Source organism: Choristoneura fumiferana, chromosome 19 (genome assembly GCF_025370935.1).
Source record: "Choristoneura fumiferana chromosome 19, NRCan_CFum_1, whole genome shotgun sequence".
NCBI lineage: Eukaryota > Metazoa > Arthropoda > Insecta > Lepidoptera > Tortricidae > Choristoneura > Choristoneura fumiferana.
In genome coordinates, this window is record NC_133490.1 from 11463349 (window position 1) to 11474568 (window position 11220).

The window sequence follows — 11220 nt, forward strand, 5'->3', positions numbered from 1 at the left end:
AAATGAAGCGTTCCTATTGGTTTATGAAAAACACATTCCACGCACATATCTGGTGGAAACACAGCCTTTAACTAATTATGTCATATTTTTAGGGTTCCGTACCTCGAAAGGAAAAAACGGAACCCTTATAGGATCCTTATACGATATGGTTTCACGGGATACCCGTAAAAGTAACAAATTTGGAGTTGAAATAAAAAATAAAAAAATACTCCAAAAAATCAATCTTATATAGGATCACTTTGTTGTCCGTCCGTCCGTCTGTCAAGACCCTTTTTCTAAGGAACGCGTGGAGGTACCAACCTAAAATTTATATCAAATACTTAGGTCTAGGGTCCCTTGGAGCTGTGAAAAAATTAAACTTCTACGCCAACGCAATCAAAAGATACAGCCGTTTATACCGCAAATTTCCGCAAATTTTCGAAACTCGCAAGGGAATCAAAACCCCAACTTTTTATTTTTCTCCCACATTTTTTTATTTTTTTTAACAATGTGTAATTTTATGTAATTATAAGTTGTGGCAATAAAGGTTTTTTTATTTATTTATTTTATTTTTTCATTATTTAAAAACTAACCTGACTCATTTCTTATTTAGGTAAGAAGCTTTCAACAATTTCGCCAATACGTAATTATTATGCAAATCGCAATGCATATTTGCGAGACGTCGGGCACGGAATGCAATATACGACACAAGTGGACCCCATGATACATCATACTCGTAAGTATTTAAATATTTTAGAATAATAAACGATATGCATTTCATAAGTTTATGGGTTCAGCTGAAAAAAACTAGCCTGCAGCTCTCTACAATGGTTAAAAGCTTACGCTAAGTCTGTCTTGGCAGAGTCCCATACGCAGGCATTACCCTTTACCGCAGTGAGATCGCTTATTTACGCGTGCTTTTGTTGTCGACCAAGTGGTGACGACTCCTTTATAAAAAAATGTGGTGAGCTAGTTTGAAAGTTTGAATACGTGATACTTATTAAACTTCAAACTGGAATTTGAAGTTTGTATCTCTGAAATGGCTACCGTTCAACCGCCAACCGAGTGTATTTTTCAACCTCGACGTTGGCGGAATCATCGAGAGTTTCGATGGCTATATTTTTTTTCTAAAAATTGATTGATCTCTGAAATGCGAATGTTTTATTACATAGGCATTCTTTTGCACATTTTACCCACGATTGAATAAACCGATCACGAAGAAATTTAGTGCATCTTTTTAAATTACACTAATATATATTAAGGCTTTAGATGTTAGCCACTACACTTTAGATAATTACTCACTACACCGTGTCATGGTCATGGCATGACCGTAGTAGGATCGTGTCAGGAACGGAATGTCAAAGCGCACGCTGCGCACATGACACGCGACGACGACGGTTGGTTAGGAAACGTGCTAGTGGACATAGTCTCATACCTTTCAATACAAAGAATAATTTTTTCACACCTCTCCTTCAGAAAAGTAACTTTTCCTCCCTGACGAGAGGGAGCAAAGTGCAACTTTTCTGCTTTTCTAAGTGTTTTATTGCAAATGCTATTTTTTGAAGTTGATAATTGTAAAGCCACGCCATTTTCTATTCTGGTTGTTCTTTAATAATATTAAAAAAAAATTACTACCATCAAATAAAACTTCAATCATAAAACTTACTACCATCCTATTACGCCTATGGGAGGTACCCCAAAAAAATTTTTTTTAGTATTTTTTATTGTACCATTTTGTCGGCATAGTTTACATATATATCCGTGCAAAATTACAGCTTTCTAGCATTGATAGTCCCTGAGCAAAGTCACGGACGGACAGATAGACAGATATGGCGAAACTATAAGGGTTCCGTTTTCGCCATTTTTGCTCCAGAACCCTAAATAAGCCTATAATAAATAATGCAAGCTTACCTATGTTAAACTTTCAGGTGCGTATTGTCATGCCGTACAACCGGCCCGTACTCATCACTATAAATCAGGATGGGGACAAAAGTGTTCAGAACGTTTTGGGTATAAATGGATTAGGGATAAATTAGGGCTAGGTTATTGTATGAATCGTCGCTGTCTTTCTTAATGTTGGTCCCCTGAAACAAAAAGAAAAATATTTATTAGAGTTCTGTACCTTAAAAGGAAGGAAATGTGATCATGTCTGTCCGTTTATCTGACAATAATTTGCTCCGAAACTACTGAGGGCCTACTCCGAAGTTCGAAAATCGAAGTTCGTGTCGTACCGTCCCTCTCGATCTCGTATTAAATAGACTCTGGCCAGCGAAAGCTGTCCACGAGAAACCGCGGCAAATAAAAAAAAAAAAACGGCCAAGAGCGTGTCGGACGGTGAAATAGGGTTCCGTAGCCATACGAAAAATTAAGTAATATTTTTGTAAGGATCTCTTATTTTATACGGAATCTTCCAAGTTTAGGTATATTTTATACCTTAGGCTGCTATTTAAGAGTAAAACTACTAATAATACTCAAGCAAACTTAGCCGTTATAGTTTTCCTTGGAAGTTTGATGTACATACTACCATCCTGATTTTTTTCAAATTATTCCACCCACCGGTTTAGATTTTAGGGGGGGGGGGACGCTCGAGTTCATAAGTTTATGAACTCGACTGTACGAATTAAATCCGGTCAAGTGCGAGTCGGAATCCAAGGGTTCCGCACACATTTGTTGGTATACAGTCAGACAGACGGACACGTGTAGAGAAAGCACTCCCACTTGGCGGCAAGATTAGCGAGTAAAGTGGTAGTGATTATGACGGACCAAGCACAAGTTCCAACCCTTCCATAAGCAGAATATAGTTATAGGTGTTAGTGACGTCATGATGACGTCATCAGCGAGGATATAGCGGTCGTTACGTTTAACGGCGTCGATAGACTGCTAAACACTTACCCGCCTCACATGCCAGCGTCAGGGATTTTTTATTGTATATATGTATATTGACGACCTAGTGGCCTAGTGGTTAGAGAACCTGACTACGAAGCTTGAGGTCCCGGGTTCGATTCCCGTGTCGGGGCAGATATTTGTATGAAAAATACGAATGTTTGTTCTCGGGTCTTGGGTGTTTAATATGTATTTAAGTATGTATCTATCTATATAATTATATTTATCCGTTGCTTAGTACCCATAACACAAGCTTTGCTAAGCTACTATGGGACTAGGAAAATTGGTGTGAATTGTCCCCTGATATTTATTTATTTATTTATATATATAACGGGTGTGGCCTGTAATATGAGAAAATAATTAAAACATAGAGCATACTCCTCAAACTGAACAACATTAGTTCAGCGACTTTTAAAAATAATTAGTTTTTTAATTTTTATTACACTTAAGTTTATTCGAAGAAGCAATGTAAAGCAAAATGCTTGATGTTTGTAGCGTGACAGGCGACGTCAGTTGTGTTCTAGGATGGCGTACATTGATAGCAGTATTTAATTTGTATGAAGAAAGGAAAAATCAAAGGCTCCATGATTTTTAAAAGTCGCTGAACTAATGTTGTTTAGTTTGACGAAAACAATCAATGTTTTGTTTTTTTTTAACAGGCACAACCCGGTACATCGATACCTCCTACGTATACTGGTACAAGTGACAAATTTCTGATTTTTAGTTTTTTGCAATTTTGTGATTAATATTTCCTTATTTACCTACCACAAAAATTTGGACGGATATTCCTATTAGTTTTGGAAATAAAGTGACGTATATGAATGCATCTAACACCGTTTTGCTAATCGGTACAACGTATACTGAGGCAACCGACATGCACCACTATACGCGGCACCGATATTGTCGCGGGGCCGGGGAAGTCGAGTGTAACTGGCAGTTGCCTCAGTGTACGCGCTAGCCGTCGCTGCGTGCGGACCGTTTAAACTGTTCTACGAGCACATAATTTGATAGTATAATTAAAAAAAAAACATGTTTTGGTTTGGCAAGACCACAATAGCCGTATTTCTCATAGACAGTCATGGAAACTAAATCCAATGTGAAACCTTTTCGTGATCTATTTCGCTATGATTTCTTTGGCAAATGTATGGGATGTCAACATAACATTGGTAGTACAACGGTTCCACCCCAGTACCAGTACGTGATTCAGTTTCCTCGGCTATACCTACATGTACGCGTGCTAGAAATATAACATTGCAGTATTACATTGCATTTTGGTAGTTGAGCATCCCCAAAAAGAAGGCGAAGGCATGCATGCTTTAATTAAAATGAGAACAGTAAATTTCAATATACCTACAGGTTGATAAAAAAAATCCTGTACTATACTGTAACCCATATTAGGGCTACTGATTACTAATACGATATAAGTGGGAAAACATCGAAATTAGAAAGTCTTCTTGCGACTCCACTTCCATACAAAACTTTTTTTTTCGAATCACAGTATTTTTCTACTTGGATCATATTAGTAATTAGTAGCCCTAATGTGGTTTAAAGTATAGTACAGGTTTTTAATAACACCCTATACACATTTTTTTATACACACCTAAGAAATGGTACCTGGCTATGTATATGGCGAAAACGGGTAAACCGTATGAAGTTATAGAAGTTTCCCAAGACTCAGAAACAGACACAAAATTTAAATCTATTGTCAAGAAGACATTAATATATAAGGCGTATTATTAAAATTAATGATTATATCATGGATAGGGAAATTTGGAAATAATTCCGATCCGCATTGGCGAGTGCTTACTCCAAATAGCGAATTGAGAACTGTTTTAAATATGTAATTGTGTTAAATACTTGTGATGTATAGATATCACTAAAATATGATTGTAAATCTGTTTACAAAATATACCTAGGTTTATTGCCAGACTCTTCTCAACAGAGGTTTTTACGAACCGGTGGTAAATTTTTTGACATTCATAAGTGCTTGTTACAATCTAAATTGAATAAAGATATTTTGACTTTGACTCAATATTTCATGTCAAAGCTTGTCTTAAGCAAAGTGCTTGTATGGGGGCCCCTTAAATATTTATTCTGATTTATTTTTTGTTATATATATATTATATCGACTACAGTTATACATAATCTGTGAAAATTTCAACTGTCTAACTATCATGGTTCCTGAGATACAGCCTGGTGACAGACGGATGGACAGCGAAGTAGTATAAAGTAGTAGGGTTTCCGTTTATACCCTTTGGGTACGGAACCCTGAAGAGGCACAAAAAGCTAAACCGTTATGTGGATACAAATGGGTGCGATGCGATATATGTATCACATGAGGAGCCTTTCACAATAAAATACGAGTACACATTTGAACAGGAATACGAATCCATTGAATGTGCTTCCATTAATTTAAAGCACTTAATACAATTACTTTTCTTAATAAAACCATTTATATTTCAAGTGAGGTTTTTTATAAAGTATATTTCTGTATTTTGTATAGCACGTTTAAAACATTACTAGCGGTATATTGGTACAAGTGGCATGCTAATGTTAGCGTATATTGATGCAAGTGATAAAAACGTTTATAAATCAATAGATGAAGGTAAAAGAGCATCTGTTTTATTGTTCATTGCAAGCCATATAAGTATTTCATCTAAAAATTCATATACAATATAAAAAATATCGTTAGATCAGTAATCTACGCATTACGCCGTATACTGGAGCAAGTGGTAGTTAGCTCAGTATACCGCACAACTACAAGATGTAAAATACGCGTATAGTAGTGTATCTGCAATTTTCTCAAAAACTATAAGAAATTTCAAAATTCCATGAATACAGGTAGAAAGCAAATATTTTCTTTGGAACCAATGCAAAATTTTGAAAAGTTATATCATCAAATGAGAAAGTTACAGGTTTTGGAACCTTTGAACAGCTCTCCTGTAAATTTATGATTATGCACTTGTACCAGTATACTTAGGAGGTGTCGATATTATAGGGGGAACCTTTGCAAGCTTAGCGGGCAATATGCATAAGCACAATTTTTCACACCCTTAAATTGACAGTGTCCGTCACAATGGACATGAATGAAGACTATCTTTTTGTATTTTTATTATTGTAGAATTTTATTGGATTATAAGGTAACGGTAACGACGAGGCTTCAATCATGAACTTTTTGAAATTTTGTCAATTTAAAGGTTCAAATACTCAATGTACATGTGTGTAAACTCTTTATTTAAACAAAAAACCGAAATAAGGTTCCGCAGCCATTACGAAAAAATTAAGTAATATTTTTCTAAGGATTTCTTATTTTATACGGAATCTTCCAAGTTTAGGTATATTTATACCTTAGGCGCTATTTACTCATAAATACTAATAATTCTCAAGCAAACTTAGCCGTTATAGTTTCCTTGAAAGTTTGATATAGTACTATAACCATCTTGAAGTTTTTCAAATTTTCCACCCACTGGTTAGATTTTAAAGGGGTTGGGGGGGGGTTATGCTCGATTTAATAATTATAAATAATTTGCACTTTAAAGTTGAATATTTCGCAAAAAAATCAATGAATCGAAAAATCGTCTTAGCAAACCCCTAATGGTTTTAAAAGACCTATTCAACGATACCCCAGACTATAAGAGGTCTATGGGAGGTACCCTAAAAAAAATATTTTTAGATTTATTGTACCATTTGTCGCATACTTTACATATATATCCGTGCAAAATTACAACTTTCTAGCATTGATAGTCCCTGAGCAAAGCCGCGGACGGACGGACAGACAGACAGACATGGCGAAACTATAAGGTTTCCGTTCTTGGCATGTTGGCTCCGGAACCCTAAAAACAAAATACAATGGACAAACTTTGAGATACATGTACTAAAACGGACTTATTCCTCTAAGGGATCTCTGCCAGCCAGTTTTATGATAAAAGCTTTTTTTGATGACCACTTTTTGTTGACTTTTCTTGCATTGTCATCCAAACTACATTTATATAACTAATTTTAAGTCGATGTCATTAATCGTTGAATAGTTCCGTCCTGTGGAGACGATCCTGGCCGGACTACCAGGATGTCACTACTAGATTATTGTATTGTCACGCAATTTACCTGTTTGCCAAATTTCAAGCCAGTCCAACTACTAGAAGTTGGTCGAATTTAACTGGCAAGATTTGACTTCAAACAGACAACGGGACAAGTGAAACTAAATAAAAGCTTGTAAAAAATACTTTGCCATCCGCAACCTTACGGGTCCGGCGGTGGGAACTACACAACTTTCTATAATAAAACACTATCCTATGTTCTTTCCAGGGTCTCGAACTATCTCCATACTAAAATTTCATCTAAATTGGTTCAGCGGTTTAAGAAGGAAAAGGTAACAGTACTTTCGTGTTCAAATATAGTTTGCATTTAGTTACTGCATTTTTTTGCCGTCAGAGCGCAGCACTAGCACAAACTGTCAACACAACAGGGTTTTTGAATATCCTTGGAATATCCTATGTTCGTAGGATGCCATTATATCATATTACTTCAATATTTTTTTTGCAAATATCACCTTATCGTTACTATCGATGTAATCATCCCAGCCTATATACGTCCCACTGCTGGGCACAGGCCTCCTCTCAGAACAAAGGGCTGGGCCATAGTTCCCACGCGGGCCCAGTGCGATTGGAACTTCCACACCACCATTGAATTTCTTCGCAGGTTTGTGCAGGTTTCCTCACGATGTTTTCCTTCACCGCAAAGCTCGTGGTAAATTTCAAATGTAATTCCGCACATGAATTTCGAAAAACTCAGAGGTGCGAGCCGGGGTTTGAACCCACGACCCTCTGTTTGAGAGGCGATAGGTCAAACCACTAGGCCACCACGGCTTCGATGTAAATCTCATGTTATTTTGTTTCTAATGATATTTATATCATCATTTCTAAATACTGATACTCTTTGGTCATGATCCGTCTTGGAGACAAAATATAAAGAGAACTCACGTTGTGGTTTGCGCTAGTGTCGCCCCCTGCGCAGAGCTTTGCGTAATATTCCCCATTGCCTTCTTTTTTAACCCCTGACGCAAAAAGAGAAGTTTTATCAAAATCAGTTTAGCCGTTTTTGAGATATTGAAATTTGAATTGACAATGTCGGGGCTTTTCCAACTTTTTGGTTACATTTAGAGGCTGTTTCACCATCCATTGATTAGTGTTAACTGACGGTTAATGTGATGCCGTCTCCGTCTATTCGATCAAAACAAATAGAGACGGCATCACATTTAACCGTCAGTTAACACCAATCAGTGGATGGTGAAACAGCCCCTTACTTAATACCTATCCAAACCAAGTATAGGCACTCAACATGCACCCAAGCATAATCACCACCTATTGCCGCCATGACTATAGTAGATAATTAGGAAGATAGAACGCTAAGCGCCACTTATCCTTAGTGAAAACTTGCTTTTGTCCCGCCATCTTTGTCTAAACTTTGGGAAAACCCGCGTTAATTTTAAAGGTCATTATACAAAATAAATGAACGTCGGGCCTCCGACAGAATTGCGGGCTTAAGTTATTTTGCCTCAACCGATTTTTCAGTGCGCTGGGAAAGTTTGGGCTTAATGTTCTCGGTTGGTTTGTAAACTTACTTTTTTATAAGACGGTCTTTTACTTGATGTTGTTGTTGGTGTTTTACTTAGTGCTGTGTGATTGTTTATTGGGCAAGCGTGTTCCAACTTATTCTAGATATTCGTAAGAGATATTCGCTTACTTGATAGTAGTGATTGTGGTCAAATGCAGGACTCGACTTTAGGATGTAATGCCCTTTTAAACTACAATAGGCCAATGTACAACAATATTTTCGACACCTCTCATTCATAAAATAGTTATTTTATTATTTAATGTCAATTAAATACAAATATTCTTTATAACAGTACAAAAAGTACATACACACTATAGACACATAATAGGCGGTCTTATCGCTTAAAAGCGATCTCTTCCAGACAACCATTTGGGTACTGTTAAATATGAAAATATCGGTGCTAGATAATAAAGACTCTACGTACTCGTACTTGTCTTGTAATCATCCTAAGTTGCATCTTTGTACCTACTATCGAACCAACTCAATCGTTATCCACTGTGGAACCTTTTCGCAGAAAGAATCATATGACATCGCATTCCTTGTCAAGGAATTATTGTGACACTTACTGTGAGAACATTCTACAGTGGGTCAGGAAACAGATGGTTCGACTGTACAGTCAAGTGTAAAAACTATAAAAGTGTTTAAAGTTTAAAAAATAAGTACCACAATTCTTATTCCGTAAGGCCGTAGTAACATAATTTTTGAGGTTCAAATGGATACTATTTTTTGTACCTACATAATGTTTAACAGTTTCATTATCAGGCATGAAGGCAAAACTCACGACAGAAACTGATTATAGCATGGGTACCAACTTTCACAGGCCATTGACAGCTCCCGTGCGACCGGCAACTTAAAGCATTATAACCATAGATATTATAACACACATACAACAGATACAGCTCTCTATTTGAGAAGTTCTCAACTTGCCCAAGACTCCGTAGCAAACAGAACTGAAGTGTGTATCACTGTTCGAACCTCCAGAAATTTAATTACTGATTTTGAACCCCGACGCAAAAGAGGGGTGTTTATAAGTTTGACCACTATGTGTGTCTGTGTCAGTGGCACCGTAGCTCTTAAATGGGTGGCCTGATTTGAATGCGGTTTTTTTATTATTTGAAAGCAGGTTTTCTAGCAATGGTTCTTAGACATGTTTTATCAAAATCGGTTAGCCGTTTTTGAGATATTGAACTTTTAATTGACAATGTCGGGGGTTTTCCAACTGTTTGTTAGTTAGGTTAGGTTATTGTATTTAATTTTGTGATTTTTCCCGTTAAGTAAGATTTTGTAGTAATTTTTGAAGAAGATACGTATTTAAAATAAGCTTTGAAAGTAAAATAAACTCAAAGTCAAAGTCAAATTATCTTTATTCAATTTAGGCTATAACGAGCACTTATGAATGTCAAAATAATCTACCACCGGGTCGGATAAACTTCTGATGAGAAGAATCCGGCAAGAAACTCAATGAGGTAACTATTTTTTTTAACAATAAAGTATAAATATAAATAAAGTAATAGATAAAACGAAAAATGACAGAACTACATAATGCCTGTCTGTGCCCCAAACCTCTAGCTTGCTAGCCCAACACTGACTCACAATATTAATCAAGCCCAGTTTAGGTCTGCAAAAAAAAATCGAGTTGCATTACATTGCGGCTTTCGAAGAACCACTTCAATGTCGTAGCTTTACGGCCTCGCAATGTATTGCAACTTGCATGATATCATGCAAGGAATATTCCTTGCAGGTCCAAATTGGCTTTTGACTTTAAAGTGGCAATTTTTGTTAGAAACAAAAGTCTTTCCTTCCACAAGCTAAACTTCCACAAGCTAAGCATTTAGTTTCGATAATGTTCGAATGCTGTCGATCGAAACTTACTACTGAAAATTTGTCGCATATGTATTATAGTTTGGATGGAAAGGAAGACCAATGAGGAAGTCTTGAGAATGGTTAAAGAACGGAGAACAATCCTGAATCCTATGGATGCAGACGCGAAAATGATCGGGCATTTGATACGAAACGACGCGACGGCTTCTTCAAAACAATTCTGGCAGGAAAGATCGAGGGGAAGAGGAAGAGGTCGACCTAGGCGCATCAAAATCGATCCGTAAGGTACATAGATGTCGATGATAAGAGAGAAAGTCGGCGTCGCGTCGTATCAGAGTCAAGAGGATGCTCATGCAGGATGAGGAAGATACTCCACTGACTAGAGTGAACTCTTTAAAAGAAGTCTGTTCATTCCATTCTCCATACAAAGTAGTCCCGGTCTCATTTGAAAACTAGGCAACGAAATAGATGAAATTTGGTAAATATGACTAGACGTAATTATCTATGCCTGTAGTTTTTTCAGATTTTCATATACATGTGTAATATCAGAATTACAGAGCTCAAAAGTCGACAAAAAAAAAAGATGTCAACTTTGGCACGACAATTACAGACTAATAAAGCATTTTACAAAAATCTAAAAAATCACAGGCATAGAAAATATTAAATGAATTATCTGATTGTAAAATCATCATTGATTTCTGTGCTATAGTTTCGTATAATATGAGAGAACGAAACCCAAAATTGAACCGCCCAATCGTGATAAAGCTTACAGATATAGAAAGAAAGAAAGAAGGAAAGAAAAAGTTTCATCAGGTACATAACTTTATATCTCGATATAAATTACGACGTCGTTGCGAAACAGGGGGGGGGGGCTGCGAGCGCTTATGTCACGAGCGATAAAGACAGCAATATCGCAAACGAATA

General features: G+C 36.7%; 1 protein-coding gene across 22 annotated transcripts in view; it reads right to left on the reverse strand.

Moving 5' to 3' along the window:
* Positions 1 to 11220, reverse strand: part of LOC141438818 (muscle calcium channel subunit alpha-1-like) — a 187827-nt gene that overhangs the window by 49829 nt on the left and 126778 nt on the right. For all 22 annotated transcript variants that reach the window (XM_074102809.1, XM_074102820.1, XM_074102812.1 and 19 more), the window contains exon 2: positions 1891 to 2063. The gene's annotated coding sequence lies outside the window, so the exon portion shown is untranslated. The remainder of the gene's footprint in view (positions 1 to 1890; positions 2064 to 11220) is intronic.